The sequence below is a fragment of the Oncorhynchus tshawytscha genome, linkage group LG01, assembly GCF_018296145.1.
Source record: "Oncorhynchus tshawytscha isolate Ot180627B linkage group LG01, Otsh_v2.0, whole genome shotgun sequence".
NCBI classification, from domain to species: domain Eukaryota; kingdom Metazoa; phylum Chordata; class Actinopteri; order Salmoniformes; family Salmonidae; genus Oncorhynchus; species Oncorhynchus tshawytscha.
Window position 1 is genome coordinate 52,095,766 of NC_056429.1, and position 23,400 is coordinate 52,119,165.

Below are 23,400 nucleotides of genomic sequence, written 5' to 3' on the forward strand. Positions count from 1 at the left end.
TAGACACTCTACCCTCCAATTCAGCGATTTTTCTGGGTCAGTTGTTGGCAATTGGCACATCCAGGGGTGAGTATGGTCAATATTCTGAGTCGTTAGCTGGCAAAGCTAACTAGTTTGGCGTGGGGGTAGGGCCAAATCGAGCTAATAAGCTAGCCAGCATTACGGCAAGTCTAATACGATTTTCTTTGCAGATAGTCTGTTTGTAACTCCACTCACTACTTGTATAGTCTGTGTGTAACTCCACAATAGGGGCTTTGTGTTTTGAGATTACCTCTGTAAGGCAGGGCTGAATAAGGCTTGAACACTATTATTGCAGACAGAGTGAGTCTGTGCAACTTATGTGACTTGTTAATTTACTCCTGAACTGTACATTGCATCAAATCATCATCTATTGATTTGTTGGGGCAGTAGAGGAATTGGAGTGGGTTCAAGGTGTCTGGGGTGATGGTGTTGATGTGAGCCATTACCAGCCTTTCAAGGCATTTCATGACTATAGCCATTTAGACAGGTTACATTGGCATTCTTGGGCACATGGATTAGGTTAGCTGTAGTGGAATGGGTTAAGAGCTTCAAGTTCCTCAGTGTTAATCAAACTCTGTATGTTAAAACCTCACTAGGGTAGGAGGCACTATTTTCACCTCCGGATGAAAAGCATGCCCAGAGTAAACTGCCTGTTTCTCAGGCCCAGAAGCTAGGATATGCATGTCATTTGTAGGTGAAATTTGGCAGGCGAAAACCTGAGAAAAATCCATCCAGGAAGTGGGATTTTTTAAATGTTTGTAGTTTTCCCATTGACTGCCTGCCTATACAGTATCCCATGACTTAGGACTTAAATTGCACTTCCTATGGCTTCCACTAGATGTCAACAGTCTTTCGAAATTGTTTCAGGCTTGTATTCTGGAAAATTAGGGAGTAAAACCACTTTGAGTGAGTGGGCACTGGGAAGTCGCTCTCGGTCGTGCGCCTTTCTTGTTTTTCTTTTATATTGACGACACTATTGTCCGGTTGAAATATTATCGGCCAAAAACAACCTGAGGATTGATTATAAACATTGTTTGACATGTTTCTACGAACTTTACGGATACTATTTGGATTTTCCGTCTGCCTGTTGTGACTGACCTTGAGCTATTGGATTACTGAACAAAACGTGCCAACAAAACAGAGGTTTTTGGATATAAAAAGGGACTTTATCGAACAAAACAAACATTTATTGTGTAACAGGGAGTCTTGTGAGTGCAACCATACGAAGATCATCAAAGGTAAGTGATACATTTTATTGCTAATTCTGACTTTTGTTAATCTACTTGGCTGGTAAGTGTATGTAATGTTCCGTGTGCTGGGCGCTGTCCTCGGATAATTGCCGTAAAGCCTTTTTGAAATCTGACACAGCGGCTGGATTAACAAGAAGTTAAACTTTATTTTGATGTATAACGCATATATTTTCAAGAATGTTAAATAATTGAATTAAGTATTTTTGAATTTCGCTCTCTGCAATTTCACTGGATGTTGGCCAGGTGGGACGCTACCGTCCAGGAGGCACGACAATGCCTCTTCTCCCTCGGGAGTCTGAAAGGTTTCGGCATGGGCCCTCAGATCCTCAAGAAGTTCGACAAATGCACCATTGATATCCATCTTGACTTGCTGCATCACAGTTTAGTATGGCAATTGCTTGGCAGCTGACCGCAAGGCACAACAGAGGGTAATGCGTGCAGCCCAGTACATTACTGGGGCCGAGCTTCCTGCCATCCAGAACCTCTATACCAGAAGAAGGCCCTAAAAATTGTTAAAGACACCAGCCATCCAAGTCATAAATTGTTTGTTCTCTCTGCTACCGCATGGCAAGTGGTACCGATGCACCAAGTCTGGAACCAACAGGACCCTGGACAGCTTCTACCCCTAGCCATAAGACTGCTAAATAGTTAGTTAAATAGTTAACCAATAGCTACCCGTACTATCTGCATTGACTCTTTTAACTCAACACGTACACTGCTTCCACTGTTTTGTATCTATCTAAAGCTAAAAACCTTTTCCGGCAATATAGAGCCATAATCATTATGCTTAATTCTATGTAAAAAAATAGGTTTATTATTCTGCACATCCAAGCATACCTCTTGAGCTGTATCGTCTTGACTGGTGGTTCTTTTTTTTAAAGAAACAAAATAAGTTTATCTGCGTCTCTGCTATAATCTGGGTAAAATATTGAAAGGAATGTGAGTCTTGATGGTTTTGTAATTGCTTGCTTTTCTAAAGTCGAGCAACCTTGCCATTTTGTAATTGCTTGCTTTTCTAAAGTCTACCAACCTTGCCAGCAGGCATGCCAGCTAAGATAGTTAGGCAGGCTAGCTACTCTAACTTAATTGATTGCCTAAAATGGCTTCTTGGTAGCTAGTTATGTTGTTGTGAACCTATCTGGGCTAGCTAAAGCCAATTTAATACAATTGCTAGGTGCCCAGTAGTATTACAGAGAAACAAAATATAATGATTAATTTTAAATATTTTTAAACAGGAAAAATCTGAGGGAGCACGTGCCCCTGTGCCCCCTATGAGCATGATGCCTCTGCCTCCCATGATTCTATCATGAAGTGGTATATTATGTGTGTGTGTGTGCATGCGCACATACATGCATGTGTGTGGCTCTGGCTAAAGGGGAGAGATTGTGCTGTGTGCACTCTGCAGATGAAGTCACATTAATATGTGAAGCAGGGAAATGGAATGCTATTTTAGAAGTATCCTAAGGGTAAACAGAAGTGATTCTGTAAGTAACAGTACACCTAGACAATGTCAATGAAACTGACATTGCATCCACCTCAATTGCATCCACCTCAGTTCAAATATAGGAGTATTGAGAGCAAGTACAGGGAAATACAGTTTGAAGGCTTTAAGTTTTGTTCTTTTTTTGGTTCTGTTTTTATCTCTGAACTTGTTCTTGTGCTGCTAAAATGTCTTCACTTGTTGGAGTATTTGCATAAAACTGTGTACTATACAACCAAGAGTTGAGACAGGCATCAGCTTACTTTGAACTAATGATCAGATTGTTTGAGATGAATTAATAGGTTAACCAGAAAACATGTGTGAATTAATTGGCAATTAGCTTAAAGTGGCAGAGAGGTGAAAACAGAGATAGGAAAAGGTGCTAATTGGCCACGGTAAAATAGAAGACAAGTAGGGTCATTCTATGAATAGAGTGCCGTTTAGGTAGTGTGATTTTGTTAAAAAAACAAACTATTTATTTCACCTAAATGAAACATTCTGTCATGAAGAGCACATGTTCAACTTCATAACAAGCACGTTTCCCAATCTCAAGGTTAATAAATTAAGAACAATTACTATAAAAGTAACTATAAAAATGAAAGTGTTAGCCATAACAGGACTGCAGGAATGTCCACCAGAACTGCTGCCAGAGAATTGAATGTTCATTTAATTTCTCTAAAACGTTGTTTTAGAGAATTTGGCAGTACATCCAACCGGCCTCACAACCACAGACCACGATTAACCACGTCTGCCCAGGACCTCCACATTCGGGCTACTTCACATGCGGAATCGTCTGAGACCAGCCACCTGGACAGCTGATGAAATTGTGGGTTTGCACAACCGAAGACTTTCTGCACAATCTGTCAGAAACCGTCTCATGGATGCTCATCTTCATGCTTGTCATCCTCACCAGGGTCTTGACCTGACTACAGTTCGGCGTCATAACTGACTTCAGAGGGCAAATGCTCACCTTCGATGGCCACTGGCATGCTGAAGAAGTGTGCTCTTTCACAGATGAATCCCGGTTGAAACTGTACTGGGCAGATGGCAGACAGTGTGTGTGGCGTCGTGTGGGCGAGTGGTTTGCTGATGTCAATGTTGTGAATAGACTGCCCCATGGTGACGGTGGGGTTGTGGTATGGGCAGGCATAAGCTTTGGACAACAAACACAATTGCATTTTATCAATGGCAATTTGAATGCACAGAAATACCATGATGAGATCCTGAGGCCCATTGTTGTGCCATTCATTCGCAGCAATCACCTCATGTTTCGGCATGATAATGCACTGCCCCATGTCGTGAGGATCTGTACACAATTCCTGGAAGCTGAAAATGTCCCAGTTCTTTCCATACTCACTAGACCTGTCACCCATTGGGCATGTTTGGGATGACCCAGATCGACGTGTACGACAGCGTGTTCCAGTTCCCGCCAATATCCAGCAACTTCGCACAGCCATTGAAGAGTAGTGGGAAAACATTCCACAGGTCACAATCAACAGCCTGATCAACTCTATGCGAATGAGATGCGTCACGCTGCAATGAGGCAAATGGTGGTCACAGAAGATACTAACTGGTTTTCTGATCCACTTCCCTACCTCTTTTAAGGTATCTGTGACCAACAGATGCATATCTATATTCCCAGTCATGTGAAATCCATCGATTAGGGCCTAATGATTTCATTTCAATTGACTGATTACCTTATATGAACTGTAACTCAGAAATATTGTTGAAATTGTTGCATGTTGCTTTTATATCTTTGTTCAATGTATTAGTATAAAATAATATAATTTCCCCTAAAAATGTGGCATACAATGTAGCTCGGTATTTGAATTATTTATTTTATGCAGTCATTATTGCTCATCTTTATCAGGGGTCTCAATACTTTCGGACCCCACTGTATGTGATCCTACTTTTATACTGAGTGTTTTATCAAAATGTACACACATAGGGCTCTATCAAAGATTTTTCTAACTAACCCAATATTGAACATAGCCTGTCATTTCCAATGGGCGAAAAATTATTCATAGTGGGTAGAACAATAGAGGAAATGGGCAGAGCCAAAAACGAGCTAGTGAGATCCTATTGGTGTATTCTAGCATTATTTACATATTTCCGTTAGGGAACGCCTACTCTGTGAAGTGTGCAATATCTACATTCACCACTGCACTCCTAAACAACACAATCTTTTGAAACTTTCAAAGGGTAAAGTCTACAAAACACATTCCACTCTGTTAGATGCAGATTCTAGTTTTGGAAAAAGAAAACTGTATGGAGATCAAATATTTCATCAATAATATTTCATCAATAAGAAAATCCATCTCGCTCCATCTTCTCCCACTGCCAGCCACTGGGCTTCTCTCTTATCACCATATTTGGTAGTAAGTGGAAACGCCAACCGGAAGCTTCACATTTATACATCCAATGAAACATTTGACTCATTGTTCGATCTGTGGCTATATTTTAGCAAACCTAACACAATGATAAATCTAAGCGCTGGTGGTAGTGCTATAGGTCCAGGGGTATGTCCAAAATGTTCGTTTTTCGCAGTCAGAATGAGCTCTATAGCCGGTGGTGTGTGAAAGGGCTGGGTTTTTACGAATAAGCATTTCGCTGCTCTTGCAATAAAATCTGCTAACCATGTGTATGTGACCAATAAAATTTGATTTGATTTGATATGCCTTGACCTCTTTTTCCCCTCTCTTTCCAGATGAAATCCTGCAACTAGTGAGGTCTGGCCGCCTGATAAAATGCCCGCTCGATCCCATCCCCTCCTCCCTTCTCCAGATCAATCTCTGGTGACCTTCACCCATTTCTCACTTCCCTCATCAACTCACTCCTGACCACTTGCTGCATCCCCTCTGACTTCAAATGGGCCTGAGTTGCTCCCCTCCTCAAAAAAACAACAATTGACCAACATCAAAAACTACAAACCAGTATCCCTTCTTTATTTTCTTTCCAAAACACTTGAGCAAGCAATCTCTGACCAACTCTCTCGTTATCTCTCTCAGAACAATCTTCTTGACCCTAACCAGTCAGGCTTGAAGACGGGACACTCAACCGAGACTGCTCTTCTTTGTATCACGGAGGCTCTCGGCACTACTGAAGCTAAATATCTATTCTCTGTTCTCATCTGCTGCATTCGACAGCATGAACCATCAGATCCTCCTCTCCACCCTCTCAGGGTTGGGTGTCCCAGGCTCTGCACACTCTTGGATTGCATCCCACCTGACAGGCTGCTCCTACCAGGTGACATGGTGTTCGAGGGTGGTGCACTACGTACTCTCATGACTGGTGTCCCCCAGGGCTCGGTTCTAGGCCCTCTTCTCTTTATATACCAAGTCACTCGGCTCCATCATATCCTCACATGTTCTCTCCTATCATTGCTATATGGATGGCACTCAACTTATTTTCTCTTTCGCCCCTTCTGACATCCAGGTGGCAACACGCATCACTGGGTGCCTAGCAGATATCTCAGCTTGGATGTCGGCCCACCAGCTCAAGCTCAACCTTGACAAGACAGAGCTGCTCTTCCTCATGGGGAAGACTACTCCATCACGGTTTACAACTCCACGGTGTCACCCTCCCAGAGTGCAAAGAACCTTAGCGAGACCCTGGACAACACACTGTCGTTCACTGCAAACATCAAAGCAGTAACTCGCTCCTAAAGGTTCCTCACACAGGAAGGGGCGCAGGTCCTAATCCAGGCACTTGTCATTTCCTGTCTGGACTACTGCAACTCACTGTTGTCTGGGCTCCTCGCTTGTGCCATCAAACTCCTATAACTTATCCTGAACGCTGCAGCTCCCCTGGTGTTCAACCTTCCTAAGTTCTCCCATGTCTCCCCGCTCCTCTGCAAACTCCACTGGCTTCCAGTCGAAGCTTGCATACACTAAAAGACCATGGGTACTTGGAGCAGCAAGATGAACATCCCCTCCCTACTTTCAGGCTATGATCAAACCCTTCACCCCAACCCGAGCATTCTTTTCTGTCACCTCTGGTCTCTTTGCCATCCCACACCAACCCATATGGGAGGGCAGCTCCCGCTCAGCCCAGTCCAAGCTCTTCTCTTTCCTGGCACCCCAATGGTGGAACCAGCTTCCCCCTGAAGCTAGGACAGCAGAGTCCCTTCCCATCTTCCGAAACTATATCTTCAAAGAGTATCTTAAATAATCCCATAGAACCCCCCTCGAACACCCTTCTTACACCTTCTTCCCCTTAGCTCTGACTTTGCTGATAGATACTTTATTGAGGAAAAATGTATTTACCATGACTGTGATATGTGGTTGTCCCACCTAGCTATCAAACTTCTTAAGCCTAGGCGTCCCGCTAGCGGGAAAACTTCCACTGAAGCAGGAGGGCACGCAATTCAAATAAATGATCATACAAATTATGGATATTAAGCATTTAGGTACATATAAGTCTCTAATATCGGTTGAGTGCTTAAATTCTTGTTAATCTAACTGCACTGTCCGATTTACAGTAGCTATTACAGCGAAAACATGCCATGTGATTGTTTGAGGACTGCGCCCCAAATCAAAATATTTTTACACCAGCACAGGTTTCATAAATTCAGAAATAGCAATTAAATATTCACTTACTTTTTAAAAATCTTCCTCTGATTTGTCATCCAAAGGGTCCCAGCTATAACATGTAGTGTCATTTTGTTAGATAAAACCCTTCTTTATATCCCAAAAGGTCTGTTTAGTTGGCACCATTGATTTGAGTAATCCACTCGTTCAACATGCAATGCGAAAATCCACCCCTAAACTTTGTTTCAACAAGTCAAAATACATTTCTATTTACTCCTCAGATACCCTAAAATGTAATCAAACTATAATATTTCTTATGGGAAGAAGTATGTGCAATTGGAAACCGATTTTAGCAGGTGCGTCCTGTCTTCATCGTGTGCGAAAAAACGCATTTCCAAGACTGTGTCCCTGTACTAAAACTGATATATATATATTTGTTTAAGTTACAAGCCTGAAACAGTGAACATGGACTGCTGACACCATGTGGAAGCCATAGGAATTTCATCCAGGGAGCTAATTCTCAGTATGACCTTATTCTTGCCATTCTAAGAGGATGGTCTCTCTCAAAAAAAAATCTGGTTGTTTTTTCTTTAGATTTTGTCCTACCATATCTATTGTGTTATACTCTCCTACATTATTATTACAAACTTCAACGTGTTGTCTTTCCAATGGTACCAATTATATGCATATCCTGGCTTCAGGGCCTGAGCAACAGGCAGTTTACTTTGGGCACATCATTCAGACGGAAATTGAGAAAAAAGGGGCCTAGCCCTAAGAATTATTAAGATGAATGCACTAACTGTAGGTTGATCTGGATAAAAGCGTCTGCTAAATTACTAAAATGTAAAATGTCAAATTATACTCATGGCCACCATCAACAGTGGTGTGGGTTACAAAAACACAATAGATCAGACTACAGTCGTGGCCAAAATGTTTGAGAAAGACAAAAATATAAATTTTCACAAAGTCTGCTGCCTCCATTTGTATGATGGCAATTTGCATATACTCCAGAATGTTATGAAGATTGATCAGATGAATTGCAATTAATTGCAAAGTCCCTCTTTGTTATGCAAATGAACTGAATCCCCCAAAAACATTCCCACTGCATTTCAACCCTGCCACAAAAGAACCAACTGACATCATGTCAGTGATTCTCTCGTTAACACAGGTGTAAGTGTTGACGAGGACAAGGCTGGAGATCAATCTGTCATGCTGATTGAGTTTGAATAACGGACTGGAAGCTTCAAAAGGAGGGTGGTGCTTGGAATCATTGTTCTTCCTCTGTCAACCATGGTTACCTGGAAAGAAACATGTGCCGTCATCATTGCTTTGCACAAAAAGGGCTTCACAGGCAAGGATATTGCTGCCAGTAATATTGTACCTAAATCAACCATTTATCGGATCATCAAGAACTTCAAGGAGAGTGGTTCAATTGTTGTGAAGAAGGCTTCAGGGCGCCCAAGAAAGTCCAGCAAGCGCCAGGACCGTCTCCTAAAGTTGATTCAGCTGCGGGATCGGGGCACCACCAGTACAGAGCTTGCTCAGGAATGACAGCAGGCAGGTGTGAGTGCATCTGCACGCACAGTGAGGCGATGACTTTTGGAGGATGGCCTGGTGTCAAGAAGGGCAGCAAAGAAGCCATTTTTCTCCAGGAAAAACATCAGGGACAGACTAATATTCTGCAAAGGTACTGTGATTGGACTGCTGAGGACTGGGGTAAAGTCATTTTCTCTGATGAATCCCCTTTCCGATTGTTTGAGGCATCCAGAAAAAGCTTGTCCGGAAAAGACAAGGTGAGCACTACCACAGTCCTGTGTCATGCCAACAGTAAAGCATCCTGAGACCATTCATGTGTGGGGTTGCTTCTCAGCCAAGGGATGTGGCTCACTAACAATTTTGCCTACGAACACAGCCATGAATAAAGAATGGTACCAACACATCCTCCGAGAGCAACTTCTCCCAACCATCCAGGAACAGTTTGGTGATGAACAATGCCTTTTCCAGCACGATGGAGCACCTTGCCATAAGGCAAAAGTGATAACTAAGTAGCTCTGGGAACAAAACATTGATATTCTGGGTCCATGGCCAGGAAACTACCCAGACCTTAATCCCACTGAGAACTTGTGGTCAATCCTCAAGAGGTGGGTGGACAAACAAAACCCCACAAATGCTGACAAATTCCAAGCATTGATTATGCAAGAATGGGATGCCATCAGTCAGGATGTGGCCCAGAAGTTAATTGACAGCATGCCAGGACAGATTGCAGAGGATTTGAAAAAGGAGGGTCAACACTGCAAATATTGACTCTTTGCATCAACTTCATATAATTGTCAATAAAAGCCTTTGACACTTATGAAATGCTTGTAATTATACTTTAGAATTCCATAGTAACATCTGACAAACATATCCAAAGACACTGAAGCAGCAAACGTTGTGAAAATGTATATTTGTGTCATTCTCAAAACTTTTTGCCATGACTGTATTTTATGTGGGAGGTCCACGACAAGCAGTTGGTAGTGAGATACTTCCTTGGTTCCACTTCAGATTGATAGTGCACACACCGCTATAGTGAGTGTCACCTGGGGAGTTGTTAACAGTGGCAATTTGAACGTTTACGAAACAAGGAATGGCAGTTAGCCATTTTTGAAATTGAGTTGAACATTTCCAAACTGACTGCGGATTTTTCCGACCAGGTTGCCAGTATGGCATCCTCAACCATAGTACCGTTTAGGCACACACCACCTATCAGAGGAGGGCAGTATGTGCCGGCTGGTGAATCACCCAAGCCAAAGAGGACAACCTCATGTAAGGTTATGTTCTGAGTTGAACTTGTCACCTTGACTCATAACGAAATTCACCGGGTGGCGTCAGTTGCTGACGTCGAACCCACGTCATTGCACAATGTATGGCAGGTAGCCTTGGAAGAATGCGGTGAAGCCAACGGAGTTGGCATAGTTATTTGTGACCAGACTTGGTTGGTTTTCCAATCCATCAGTGGTACCAAACGGTCAATTAAATCTATCCCAATCGGCATCCGTTTGGTGTCAATGCTAGTCATGTACACAGGGTGGATCAGTGATACGCTTTCGAAGTTTAGTTTAATTAGGAGACGCTTGGTTAGAGGCGAGGTAGCTTGAGTAAAACCTCAAAGTTTTGTGTCGCAACATTCCGTATCGAACCAACGTTTTTCTGGGTCCACTGCTCTTTTGAGTTCATTCAGCAAAGTTTCAGATATGAGGGAAATTTTCAACTCCGAATCTATCAGAGCATCACAGTCCTCCAAGACTGCTTTAAGGTGTGGCCTGTTCGAGTTTTTTTTTCTCTCATATCCCCAACAAAGTACAGTGGGGTTGGAAGAACGGAGTGGTTAATTATCTGTGCCGATTTTCAAAACAGATGAACCACCTTCGTGGCCCACCTCTATCGGAACGGGAGAGGAATATTCTGCTGCAACACTGCTTACCTTCTGCGTACCACATCCGTATCAAAGTCTTTAGACAAAACCTACGGGCTTCTGTCTAGAACGAGCGGTCCCTGAGTGAGGGCGGGGGTAATGGGAATGTTGATGATATTTAGATATTTGTTGAACACTTTGTTGCCCTTGGAACCACCCATCCCGGATCCGGGATAATTGTCATCAACTACGCTAAATAGCATAGCGCAACGGTCAAATAATCTTACTAGAAAATATTCATATTCATGAAATCACAAGTGAAATATAGCGAAACACAGCTTAGCCTTTTGTTAATCACCCTGTCATCTCAGATTTTGAAATGATGCTTTACAGCGAAAACAATACAAGCGTTAGTGTAAATGTATCGATATACTAGCAAAACATTATGTATACCTAGCGGCAGGTAACTTGGTCACGAAAATGAGAAAAGCAATCAAATTAATCGTTTACATTTGATGAGCTTCGGATGTTTTCACTCACGAGACTCCCAGTTAGACAGCAAATGTTCCTTTTGTTCCATAAAGATATTTTTTTATATCCAAATACCTCCATTAGTTTGATGCGTTATGGCTAGGAATCCACCGGAAATAGCGATCACGACAACGCAGACAAAAATTCCAAATTATATCCATAATATCGACAGAAACATGGCAAAAAATTTTTTATAATCAATCCTCAAGGTGTTTTTCAAATATCTATTCGATAATATATCAACCGGGACAGTTGGCTTTTCACTAGGACCGGGAGGAAAAATGGCTACCTCTCTGTTTTGCGCAAAAATCACACTGAGAGCCAACAACTGACCACTTACGCAATGTGGACGTTTACGCTCTTTCTTCAAAATAAAGGCCTAAAACTACGTCTAAAGGCTGTAGACACCTTAGCGAAGCCACAGAAAAAGGAATCTGGTTGATATCCCTTTCAATGGGCAATAGGGATGCATAGAAAGACAGGGATTTAAAAATAAGAGTCACTTCCTGATTGGATTTTTCTCAGGCTTTTTCCTGCAATATCAGTTCTGTTATACTCACAGACAATATTTTTACAGATTTGGAAACTTTAGTGTTTTCTATCCTAAGCTGTCAATTATATGCATATTCTAGCATTTGGTCCTGAGAAATAGGCAGTTTACTTTGGGAACGTTATTTTTCCAAAAATAAAAATAGTGCCCCCTAGCTTCAAGAGGTTTACTTGTTACCCTTGTGTCCTAACCCTTTGTACGGGTTAGGTGCAGGGATGTAGCGGCCAGTTTGATCTCTACGGGACCTGTTAGGTTGGAGATGTTCATCATAGCTATTGTTACTGCGGTGGTTATCGGTGTGGTGGTTACTTGGTAGCCACCCCCTTTGTGCATCATCTTTTACTGCACCTTTCCCTGATGCCGCACCTTCCAATTGGAGTGATTGTTCCCTCCCAAGTTCGAAAACTGAGCTGTCTGGGCTAAGAGCCCAGCTTGCTTGCGATGCTTCAAAGGTTGTGCTCGCAAGCTCTCGGAGTGTCAAGATCGGCAAACCAACGTGGGCAGTAAGGCCCAAGTAGTTCATGAAGTTGGGAGAAATGTTTGACAGAATGGTTTCTGTTTCAGTGAGCATGCCAAAGTAAGCTGAACGAAGCCTATGATAGTGGACTTGTGGGTGTTAATTTCGAGCTTGTTTGATATTGTTAGCCAACGAGCTGTCGTGTTTGCGAGTTGCAGAACGACTGAATTCTATTTTCAAACCGTTGCAAGTTTAGCGCATTCGTTTTGCATGTGTTGCTCTTGTAGACGGATGAACCTTGTCACGTGTCTGTTGGACGTTTGCTTCAACAGGTAGAGTCTGTCGGCATTCGTAGCGTTTGGTTAGCCATCCAAGGTGTCCTCAATGTCTGCTAAGAATGTCTCGGTGTCGTTTGGCTTTCCTGGAATGGGGTCAAAGATGCTGAAGTTTTTGACGATTTTTGTCAAGTTGATCCCTGCCAAGTGCGTGGGGAGCATCTGCACCCTCCTGTGGGGACTTGTCGGCCGAAAGGCCAAGAGGAAGAGACTGAGGAACCCCTAAGAGATACAGATACAGGTACTCGACCGTAGCATTGATTGTTAAGAGGTTCCTTTGTCTTCTTCAACCTTGTGTTGCGTTTTGGGGTTGCGACTAATTGTAGACCTTGGCTGCAGCACATGGTCATCTAGTCTGAATTGTAAATTCTTAACTCTCATTTTTTATACCCCAGGGTAGAAATGGGTGTTTCCGTCTTCATGGCATAGTCTCTGGGGCGTATCTAGTAACGAGACAAGGCGTCAAGATTTTACTCTGATCCAGTTTAGACAACTAAATTCACAGTTCACTTTAACAAAAACATTCTCTTTGATCTGGACAGTTACAATGTTTTCGTTATAATGTTGTCATTTAACTTTTAATAACATAACAAAAACATTAATTTTCATATACCATTTTGTCTGATGAAATATATTGTCCCAAAGTCAATTTATTGCATGTTACTGATCTGAGGTAGATTCTCCATAGGCCCACACAAACATTCCAATCCTTCACAACTGAGAGGACTAAGGATTTTGTCTGCTGCCTTAAGATTTACAATGGGCGTGAGGTGTCATAACCCCCCAATCAATCCTCTATACCTCTCCCTCTCTGGTGGGAGTAAGATGTCTCTGTAGGTCAATGATCCACAGTAACCTGACCCAAACAGGCCAGTCATGACAGGGGTCAAGTTGTTGTAGTGTGTCTGCAGACTGTCAATGGACCCAGATTAATTCACAGCTATTGCTATGAAACTGATAATCCTCATCACCATATACCCACTTGTTGACATTTACAGATGTGTGACAATGTAACATTTGCCATGGTGTCAGTAGCGTTACGCAGCCATGTCACAACCAAAATAACTGTTCAGGAAATCAGAGTCCACCTAAAAGCCTAAACACTGACCTAAAGAGGTTCCTTCAGCCGTAAGGACATCTTTACCTTTTCATACCGTATTTTGATGGAACCGTATTATTACAAGCGGATGTATTCCTACAAGTATTCTGAAACTCTGGCTGACTTTGTCTGCTTAATGAAAAATATATCAGCTGGAGTCTTCACCAGCCCAGGACAATGATCCTGTTGTCGCCCTGCTAGGGAAGGAGATGACAGAAGCACCAGCACACAACAGAGACACTTACAACCTCATCCAATCAGATAACACAATGATTAGACTACAGCCAACTTTGATCAATTCCATGACTACAAGTGATTCCTCAAAATAATATATCATTATTAATCAAGATATTATTGATGCAATTTTGGTAATCACTCAAAGATGACATATTTGGAAATCAATATTATTCCTTTGATGGTCACTTAGAAATATGTCACTATTGGACTGAGCAGGGATGAAAGATTGCAATAAATATTTTTCAAAGTGTCACCTCTTTAAATCATACACTTAGAACAAAAGGTGCTATCTAGAACCTTAAAGGGTTCTTTGGCTGTCCCCATAGGAGAACCCTTTGAAGAAACATTTTTGGTTGCAGCGAGAACTCTTTTGGTTCCAGCTAGAACCCCTTTGGGTTCCATGTACAACCCTTTCTGCAGAGGGTTCTACATGGAACTCAAAATGGTTCTACCTGGAACCAAAAAGGGTTTTACTTGGAACTAAAAATTGTTATCCTATGGGTACAGCCAAAGAACCCTTTTGGAAGCCATATGTTCAGCTGAATGAATCCCCTGGACCCAGAGAGGTGACTGTGCAAATCAACACTGCTCAAAATAACATTTCACTTGATGTTTTTATCATAGTCTGCACATAGCTTTTACAGCTCTCACTATCAACCAGTGTCAGAGCTGAGAGAAGTCTGTCTGGCGCTCCTGTCTTTAGCATTACAAACATCATGCAATTTTAAAAAATCAAATACTTACGTGGATGTTTTTTCTGTCGGCACAGAGCTGCTGAAATATAGATGTGCCCCCTGTTTGCCCTCTCTTTGACTCTCAGAAGAGGCAGCAGGGCTAGCCAAGTATTATGACACATATGTTTTAGTAGGTTCAAGTTAGTAGGCCTATAGTGAAAGTAGATGTGCCCCCTGTTTGCCCTCTCTTTGTCTCTCAGAGGAGGCTGCAGGGCTAGCCAAGTATTGTGACACATTTTTTACTAGGTTCAAGTTAGTAGGCCGATATTGAATGTGAATGTAGTAGGCCGTGACTGTGGTGAATGTGCCGTCAAGCTGGAAGTCGTTGTTACACTTGAGGAAAGGACAGTATAACCGCAGGCGATGGAGTCCAGGCGTGTTTGACTCCCTCTATTGAAATAGCTTACAGATGTTTTCAAATGAGACACTTTCGCTATCGACTGAGAAGGGATAAATCATTCCTTACCATCTCAACACTTCAACGTATGCTTGATGACTCGTTCAACATTTTTTCACAGAGTCACATTTTGCACAAACACTTGACTCTAACAACAAACACCCGAGATGAACGGGAAGACAGACCAAAACATCCGTCACTACCGGATGTTTTAATAGACAGCACTATATGAAGTTAACAAAAAAAAGCCACAATAATCATAGGCTACTCTGAATGAAACAGACGCATCACGTTAGAGTTGAAATGACTGACACCTTACATACATCTTGCCCATAGTGTAAAATCTGTTTATCAGAGATGCAACTCGATCAATGAAGCTCCGGGCACAGGCCTACTAGCCTGCAATGTATACTGTACAATATCCAATATGCATATTCACTTCATTAAATTGGGATGCCAATGACTTCTATCATGGCTTTGGCTAGCCCTTGATCATGACTGTCAGTTCCATTACGTTACACATAAGAGTCATTGGACGAAGGCGTCTTCTGTACGGGAGAATTTATTTTAGAGCCCTGACGCTTGGTCTGAACATTAACATGCGTCACTTGCAGTAAGATTTTACAAGCATAAGGACCTTATCTTTCGTATCAGCCAGAAACAATTAAAACAATTTAAAAACGTTAAATTGATACGCTCCTTCATGGGGTTAGGTTTAGAGTTCCCACACGGCCATATCTACATGTTACAGCACATGTTTACGGGAGACAGACGGAAAACAGGGACCACCTGTGCTAATTAGCTATCTAGCATGCTCTGAACCCCTATGTGTAACGGAAGAAGACAGCCAGAAACGTGTTGTCACTGAAAAATACTGTCTACTGCAACTGTGATAAAGCCAGTTAAAATGATGTCCAGTAAGTGCGTATTTTGCGTTTGTGAAATAATTTACACTGAACAAAAATATAAAAGCAACATGTAAAGTGTTGGTCTCATGTTTCATGAGCTAAAATAAACAGTCCCAGAAATCTTCCATACACACACAAAAAGCTTATTTCTCCAAGATAATCCATCCATCTGACAGATGTAGCATAGCAAGGAGCTGATTAAACAATATTATCATTACACAGGTGCATCTTGTGCTGGGGACAATAAAAGGCCACTCTAAAATGTGCAGTTTTGTCACACAGTACAATACCACAGATTTCAAAAGATTTGATGGAGCGTGTAATTCGCATATTGACTGCAGGAATGTCCACCAGAGCTATGAGACGCCTCCAATGTCGTTTTAGAGAATTTGGCAGTACGTCCAACCGGCCTCACAACCGCAGACCACGTGTATGGCATCATATGGGCAAGCGGTTTGCTGATGTTAACATTGTAAACAGAGCATCCCAGGGGGTTTTGGTATGGGCAGGCATAAACTACGGACAGCAAACAAAATTGCATTTTATCGATGGCAATTTGAATGCAAAGAGGTATTGAGACAAGATCCTGAGACCCATTGTCGTGCCATTCATCCGCCGCCATCACCTCATGTTGCAGCATGAAAATGCACGGCCCCATGTCGCAAGGATTTGTACACGATTTCTGGAAGCTGAAAATGTCCCAGTTCTTCCATTGTCTGCGTGCTCACCGGGCATGTCACCCACTGAGCATGTTTGGTATGCTCTGGATGGACGTGTACGGGAGCGTGTTCCAGTTCCCGCCAATATCCAGCAACTTCGCACAACCATTGAAGAGGAGTGGGACAACATTCCACAGGCCACAATCAACAGCATGATCAACTCTATGTGAAGGAGATGCGTCGTGCTTCACGAGGCAAATTGTGGTCACACCAGATACCGACTGGTTTTATGATCCACACCCCTACCTTTTTTAGTATTTGGCTGTTTTGGCTGCCAGCGCCAGTCTACCTCTGAAAATACCATACTGTATAAGATCCTGGGACTTTAAAGAGTAACGGTAACATTAGGCTCCTTAAGAGTACATATTGGGCTACGCTTTAGCTAGAGTGAAAAATGTAGCCTAAAATCTGTATATTCCCATTATTAAGTAGCCTACAATAATATATGAGTTCAACTTCAGAGCTCCTAATAGTAGACTAAATGGTTTACATTTATGAAGATAGAGGAATGGCTGTTGGAAGGAGCTATAGGAGGACGGGCTCATTGTAATGGCTGGAATGGAGTTAATGGAATGCATCAAACATATGGAAACGACATGTTTGACTCCATTCCATCATAACATTCCAGCCATTACAATGAGCCCGTCCTCCTATAGCTCACCATACCAGCCTCCTCTGAAAGATAGCAACTTTGAATTGGTAGGCTACAACAGCGATTCACCTGGTCACCTGACAAGACTCCTCCTTCCACAGTGCTACTCAAGGCAGCGCTAGGCACAAATCTTAGCACGTTCCGATAGAGTGCTGTGTTTGTGGCTGCTAAGCAGAGGGGATGGAGTCAAACCAAGCTCTTTGAAAAATAAAATCAGGGCTCTGTTTGCACCATGTCTGGCTTCAAATCAATTAGTGATGAGAGTGGCTGATGCTCCGGGTGTGCGCTTCAGTGAGAGCGAAAGGGTGACAGTTATATCTTTAGATTCGACTGCTGGGCTTAAAAGTGCGATCCTTTGGTTCATCTGCGACTGAACTCAAGCCAGACCGATGACTCCCGGAGATTCCAAAACTATCACCGACCTCATGCAAGGTAACCAGATTTTGTCTCCCAGGACGTAGTCTACTTCTCCGTACATTCTAGTCGAATATCTCTCTCTCGTTCTCTCTCTTTCTCTTCATTTGCGACGCAGGCTTATTGCTCTGTGATTGCATTCTGAAATAGTATTCTTTCTGGTTTTTGGATCAGCCAGGAGAAGTTCCAGCTCAATGTATGTCCGAGTTTTTTGTTAAATATGTAAAGTCATATTCTGGTAATCTACCATTGTTCCTCGTTGGACAATTTGAATGGCTTTCGATCCATTACCAATCTAGCATTTATCTGGTTTCAATATAACGTTATCTTCTGTCATGTTCAAAGATAAGAACATGTTTGCACACTTAATATTCCATATTAATTATATTAATAGGAAAGCTCTACATCATTTATGCACATCAACTATTTTATATCCATGCCTAATTCTCTATTTATTTAATCCCAGCCATTCTGGAGTGCACATAGCCTATGACACACTGTAACTTTAATCACAGACAGTGGATATTGGCTCCATAGAAATTATTTAATACATGTTGATGTAAACTGAGGCCTTTTTTCATTTGCGTCTTAAAAAACAATGGAGTTCAACTTTGAAGACACCAGATCTGATTTTGCACTGCCGCTGATTTTTCACTTACATCGATAATTGGGGCATTAAGTGGTAAATAGTCATGTCTGTGTCAGCGATTTGAGCCTTGAATCACAGAAATCCATCAGCAGTTTTTCTGGGGAAGTGGTATTTCTCTTTCCCCCTTTAGGAGGGCCTCTTGTGTTCTCAATTGCAACCTGGGCTCAGGGGTCAATGTAACATATTAAAATGCATTCATATCCCTCCATTGTTTATGATATAGTTAAGCTTCTTTTGATATGTATTTATTGTCCTGAAATTCGTGTGAGACATTACACGGCCAAAAGTATGGCGACAACTGCTCGTCGAACATCTCATTACAAAAATCATGGGCATAAATATGGAGTTGGTCCCCTCACCCCCTTTGCTTCTATAACAGGAACAACTAGATGTTGGAACATTGCTGCGGGGACTTGCTTCCATTCAGCCACAAGCATTAGTGAGGTCACGTGCTGATGTTGGGCGATTAGACCTGGCTCGCAGTCTGCGATACCTAAAGTTTTAGATGGGGTGGAAGTCAGTGCTCTGTGCCGGCCAGTCAAGTTCTTCCACACCGATCTCAACAAACCATTTCTGTTTGGAACTTGCTTTGTGCAGGGGGGCATTGTCATGCTGAAACAGGAAAGGGCCTTCCCTAAACTGTTGCCACAAAGTTGGAAACACAGAATTGTCTAGAATGTCATTGTATGCTGTAGCATTATTTCTTGTCACTGGAACTAAGTGGCCTAGCCCAAACCATGAAAAACAGCCCCAGACCATTATTTCTCCTCCACCAAACTTTACAGTTGGCACTATGCATTCGGGCAGGTAGCATTCTCCTGACACCTGTCAAACCCAGATTCATCCAGCCAGATTGTGGAGCGTGATTCATCACTCCAGAGGACCAGTTTCCATTGCTCCGGAGTCCAATGACAGTGAGCTTTACACCACTCCAGCTGACACTTGGCATTGCGCATGGTAATCTTAGGCTTATGTGCAGCCATGTAGTGCATGTTACGAATTCCAATTCATAAAATATGTTAAACATTTGCAATAATGTATGATATGTTACGAATTTGTTGTAGCTAACGTTAGCTAGGTGGCTATCATTAGCTAAGCTAGGGTTTAGGGTTAGTGGCAGTGTAAGCCGGTCTGTGAAAGTAAGCTGGTCCGGTACGGCATACTGACAAAATAAATAGTGGGGGTACAACACACTGGTTCAAACATGAGCCAACACTATATTAAACAAAATGCCAAGAAAACTGTATGCTATTACACTATTACTTGTCATTACTGCATGTCAGTTGCATGAAAAATGAGCGAATGGACTTGAAAACGGGTGGTTTAAGCTCCAAAATTGTGTGTAGATCGATGAGAACACTGCCATTTTTTTTTACTAGAGATGAGGCAGAGATGAGTGGCTGAGACCGACGTGCGTAGGTAGACACAGGCTACACTTGCTGAATGTCATTAGACTTTTAGGTGTTTCGTAACCATTGGCAATTTTGGCATATAAAACTTGGTGGGGCAAACTCACAAATGTTTTGGATGCATGCCACCGAAGCCACTACACAACACTAAACAATACATTAACTGCACTTATAATAGTGCTGGAGGAGATGGCTGCCATTTTACAGTCCTGTAACCAATTGTGCTATTGTGTGTTTTTTTTTTTCATGTTATTTGTAACTTACTTTGTACGTAATGTTTCTGCCACCGTCTCTTATGACCCGAAAAGTGCTTCTAGATATCAGGACAGCGATTACTCACCCTGTACTGGAAAAATATTTTTGCTTTAACAAGTCGCATGTGAAGGATTTACTCCAGACACCTGACAAGGCCCACATCCCCGTCAGTCGCAGGAGAAAGAGATGGAGAAATAGGGGATGTATGTCTGGGTGCCTTGTAAGGATCCGACGGCGAATGGGTAATCTGTCTTTACCATCGGTCCTATTAGCCAACGTACAATCATTGGATAATAAAATGGACAAACTACCAGAACGTATATCCTACCATTGGGACATTAAACTGTAATATCTTATGTTTCACCAAGTTATGGCTGAACAATGAAACGAATAACATACAGTTTGCGGGTTTTACGCTTTTTTGCTTTTTCAAAAAGAACACCAGTCTCTGGTAAGACAGCTGGTGCACAACATTTAAGGAAGTCTTGAGGTTTTGCTCACCCGAGGTAGAGTATCTCATGATAAGCTGTAGACTACACTATTAACCAAGAGTCTTCATCTATATTCTTCGTAGCTGTCTATTTACCACAACAAACCGATGCTGGCACTAAGACCAAACTCAACGAGTTTGCTGATGATACAACAGTGGTAAGACTGATCACCAACAACGATGGGACATCATGTAGGGAGGAGGTCAGAGACCTGCTCATATGATGTCAGGACTACAACTTCTCCCTCAACGTGATCAAGACAAAGGAGATGATTGTGGACTACAGGAAAAGGAGGACCGAGCATGCCCCCATTCTCATTGACGGGGCTGTAGTGGAGTAGGTTGAGAGCTTGAAGTGGACACCAATGAATTTCAACAACAAACTCTCATGATACAAACTTACAAACAAGAGAGTTGTGAAGAGGGCACAACAAAGCCTTTTCCCTCTCAGAAGACTAAAAAGATTTGGCATGGGTCCTCAGATCCAAAAAAGGTTCTAAAACTGCACAATCGAGAGCATCCTGACTGGTTGCATCACTGCCTGGTATGGAAACTGCTTGGCCTCCCGACCGCAAGGCTCTACAGAGGGTAATGCTTACTACCCAGTAAATCACTGGGGCCAAGATTCCTGCTATCCAGGACCTCTCTACCAGGCGGTATCAGAGGAAGGCCCAAAAAGACTCCAGCCACCCTAGTCAGACTATTCTCTCTGTATGCGGTACCGGAGTGCCAAGTCTAGGTCCAAAAGGCTTCTTAACAGCTTCTAGGCATAAGTCTCTTGAACAGCTAAACAAATGGCTACCCAGACTATTTGCATTACCCCCCCCCACCACCACCTCTTTTACACCTCTGATACTCTTTTAATTATCTATGCATAGTCACTTTAATAACCTACATGTGCAAATGACCTCAACTAACCGGTTCCCCCGCACAGACTACAGTGGGGCAAAAAAGTATTTAGTCAGCCACCAATTGTGCAGGTTCTCCTACTTAAAAAGATGAGAGGCCTGTAATTTTCATCATAGGTACACTTCAACTATGACAGACAAAATGAGAAAAAAATTCCAGAAAATCACATTGTAGGATTTTTAATGAATTTATTTGCAAATTATGGTGGAAAATAAGTATGTGGTCAATAACAAAAGTTTCTCAATACTTTGTTATATACCCTTTGTTGGCAATGACAGAGGTCAAATGTTTTCTGTAAGTCTTCAAGGTTTTCACACACTGTTGCTGGTATTTTGGCCCATTCCTCCATGCAGATCTCCTCTAGAGCAGTGATGTTTTGGGGCTGTTGCTGGGCAACACGGACTTTCAACTCCCTCCAAAGATTTTCTATGGGGTTGAGATCTGGAGACTGGCTAGGCCACTCCAGGACCTTGAAATGCTTCTTACGAAGCCACTCCTTCGTTGCCCGGGCGGTGTGTTTGGGATCATTGTCATGCTGAAAGACCCAGCCACGTTTCATCTTCAATGCCCTTGCTGATGGAAGGAGGTGTTCACTCAAAATCTCACGATACATGGCCCCATTCATTCTTTCCTTTACACGGATCAGTCGTCCTGGTCCCTTTGCAGAAAAACAGCCCCAAGGCATGATGTTTCCACCCCCATGCTTCACAGTAGGTATGGTGTTCTTTGGATGCAACTCAGCATTCTTTGTCCTCCAAACACAACGAGTTGAGTTTTTACCAAAAAGTTATATTTTGGTTTCATCTGACCATATGACATTCTCCCAATCTTCTTCTGGATCATCCAAATGCTCTCTAGCAAGCTTCAGACGGCCATGGACATGTACTGGCTTAAGCAGGGGGACACGTCTGGCACTGCAGGATTTGAGTCCCTGGCGGTGTAGTGTGTTACTGATGGTAGGCTTTGTTACTTTGGTCCCAGCTCTCTGCAGGTCATTCACTAGGTCCCCCTGTGTGGTTCTGGGATTTTTGCTCACCGTTCTTGTGATCATTTTGACCCCCCGGGGTGAGATCTTGCGTGGAGCCCCAGATCGAGGGAGATTATCAGTGGTCTTGTATGTCTTCCATTTCCTAATAATTGCTCCCACAGTTGATTTCTTCAAACCAAGTTGCTTAAAAAAAGTTTTTTACTTAACACTTATTTTTCTTAATTGCATTGTTGGTTAAGTGCTTTTAAGTAAGCACCTGTTTTATTTTGCGCATGTGACAAATAAAATTTGATTTGACTATAACTTGGACACATGTTGCCCCAAACTGTTAGTGCCTACATAAAGCTGTCCCAATAGCAGAGCTTTCCTTTCAGCACCCATGGAGGGTTTCCTTACTAATGTTGACTTGTGGATTTGTTTACAGTAAGTCAATTAGAACCTCATTCTCTTGAAATAATAACGAATGCCAAAATATGAGAGAGAGTGACTCTGTTAGCCCACCATTTGAAGTAATTTATTATTATTAGGCCTATGTGGTCTAAAAAGGAAAATACAATCGTGAGGATCCACTTTTATATACACTACTGTTCAAAAGTTTGGGGTCACTTAAAAATGTCCTTGTTTTTGAAAGAAAAGCAAAAACAATTGTCCCTTAAAATAACATGAAATTGATCAGAAATACAGTATAGACATTGACTGTTGCAGCTGGAAACGGCAGATTTATGGAATACCTACATAATCGTAGAGGCCCAATATCAGCAACCATCACTTCTGTGTTCCAATGGCACATTGTGTTAGCTAATCCAAGTTTATTATTTTAAAAGGCTAATTTATTATTAGAAAACCCTTTTGCAATTTGTTAGCACAGCTGAAAACTGTTGTTCTAATTAAAGAAGCAATAAAACTGGCCTTATTTAGACTTATTAATTATCTGTAGCATCAGCATTTGTGGGTTTGATTACAGGTTAAAAAATGTCCAGAAACACAACTTTC

At 42.2% G+C, this 23,400-nt stretch overlaps 1 protein-coding gene across 1 annotated transcript in view; it reads left to right on the forward strand.

Moving 5' to 3' along the window:
* The first annotated feature begins 17,387 nt into the window (after positions 1–17,387).
* LOC112252994 (heparan sulfate glucosamine 3-O-sulfotransferase 1-like) overlaps positions 17,388–23,400 on the forward strand; it is an 80,746-nt gene continuing 74,733 nt past the window's right edge. The window contains exon 1 of the mRNA XM_024424837.2: positions 17,388–17,725. The gene's annotated coding sequence lies outside the window, so the exon portion shown is untranslated. The remainder of the gene's footprint in view (positions 17,726–23,400) is intronic.